The sequence below is a fragment of the Chinchilla lanigera genome, unplaced genomic scaffold (assembly GCF_000276665.1).
Source record: "Chinchilla lanigera isolate Chin_1 unplaced genomic scaffold, ChiLan1.0 scaffold00087, whole genome shotgun sequence".
Lineage (NCBI taxonomy): Eukaryota > Metazoa > Chordata > Mammalia > Rodentia > Chinchillidae > Chinchilla > Chinchilla lanigera.
The window spans coordinates 1,169,708-1,171,753 of NW_004955488.1; the positions used below are offsets into that span (position 1 = coordinate 1,169,708).

The 2,046-nt window shown below is 36.5% G+C and overlaps 1 pseudogene; it reads left to right on the forward strand.

Annotated features, from left to right (window-relative positions):
• Positions 1-243: 243 nt before the first annotated feature.
• On the forward strand, positions 244-1,349 carry LOC102005812 (annotated as a pseudogene).
• The last annotated feature ends 697 nt before the right edge of the window (positions 1,350-2,046 follow it).

Consider the following 2,046-nt stretch of genomic DNA (forward strand, 5'->3'; position numbering starts at 1 on the left):
GCCCAGCCCTCGTAGCTCAGGTCTTCAGCAGATTTGAAGCTGCTGCATCCCCCTCGCCATCTCCGAGTCTTCCTCCGCGTAGTTGTGAGGAAGTTTTGGAGCATCGGTCTCAGCCTGCAGGTGAACTGGGCTCATTAGGGAATGAGGAAATGTTATCTATCGGGCGTCTGCAGTTTAAGACATCTGTGCTTCTTGGGGTTAAGGAATTATTCTTATAAGTGCATTTGAAAAGAAAACCGTCCCATGGCCTCAGCAGTTCACCTTTTTGCTCCCACGACAGCCTCTCCTTTTGTCCTCTTCCAAGTTGACAGAGGCAGTGGTTCTGCTTCCGAGCCTGGAAAAGGGAAAGGCTGGAATACTGGAAAGTCTCAAACTGTGGGAAGCAAATCAACTACATATGAGAAAAAAAAAAAAAAGAAAAAAAAAACAGAAAAAAAGAAGAAAAAGAAGGAACAGTAGCAGAATGAAGCAAGTGAGCTTAGGAATCTTGCTTTTAAGATTCCCCCAAAATCCTCACATGCCGTTTGTAACGCTCAACAGGACCTTCCATTGTTAAACCCAGCGCAGGATTCACGAGAAGAAAACTGACAAGAATACGGACAAAGAGATGAACAACTGACGTCTGAAATATTTGAAGCTGATCTCGAGAAGCCATTATTTAAGAAAATTAGAGTATGAAGAGCACAAAAAGACAGATTAAAATACTGAAAATGCTGCAACTCAGACAAAGGTTATACCCCAAAAAAAGATAAAAGAAAGAATCACCAAGGAGGAAACAAACCTCCCACAGCATCACTAAAAGATTTCCAATTGAAGATCACATTAGTAAGAAGACTAAGGAATTGGGTTCTTCTCAGACTCTATCACATGGTGGAGGATTCTTCAAAAGACTAGAGGATGATGTTCATAAAATTCCTGTTTGAGAAAAAAAGAAGTGAACAGCTTACAGAATATAGTGGAAAAGATAACTGTATAGATCATGAACACAAGGAAGTAGTTCTTAAAGACAGACGACTTGAAATACTAAAGTTGGAGCTTGAAAGGAAAGATGCTGAAATCCAGAAGCTAAAAATGTGATCACCCAGTGGGAGGCAAAGTATAAAGTAAAGGTGAGAAATTCACAGTGAGTGAAAATGCTTCAAGAAGGTGAAAAGAAAGATAAAGCAGAAATACTTCTGCAAGTTGATGAATCACAAAGTATCGTGAATGAGCTAACTACATAGGAGACTTCACTTCACGCTGCATTAGAACAAGAAAGATCTAAAGTGAAAGTATTACAAGCAGAATTACCCAAATACCAGGGTAGCAAGCAAGGAAAAAGAAACTCTGAAAGTGACCAGTATAGGTGATCACATTAGCCTTTGAAGCCAACAGGAAAATTAAACTTTCAGGGCTTCTCAAAAATGTAAGGGCCAGGGATATAGCTCAGTGGCACAAGCACCTGCTTGGCAAGTGGAAGGCCTGGAGTTCGATTCCTAGTGCCAAAATAAATAAATAAACAAAAATATAGATACTTAATGTTGTGCAGCTATTAAATGATGCAGTTTTGTTAAAGGAACAACAAGCATCTTACAAGTGAAAAGAAATAATGTAGAATTCCAGTAGAACTTGATGATTATTATGTACTATCCATACTTCTTATCACTTTAGTTTTTATTATTCAATAAAATTATTTTACTATTCCCCCAAAACTAAAAATTAATGATTATGCAATAATATTCCGATGAAAAATATTTGTCATTAAATTGATCATGAATTTTTAAAGTCTTCTTATAGTCTTAAAGTCTTCCTATACTACTCAAGTAAGTTGGTTTTTAAGTAAGTTAACTTTTCTTTTTGATTATGAACATTGAAAATTCTGCTGTTGAACATTGAAAATTCTGCTGTTGAAGAATAAGTGATCATTCTCAATTCATGTAGGTGATGACTAATTAATAGCCATCACTTGTTAAAATACTGTTTTCATAGTAATTGTAAATTGCAACAAAAACACAATTTAATGATTCAAGGTCATTTCTATGACCAAATAGTTATGTTTCTTGGATT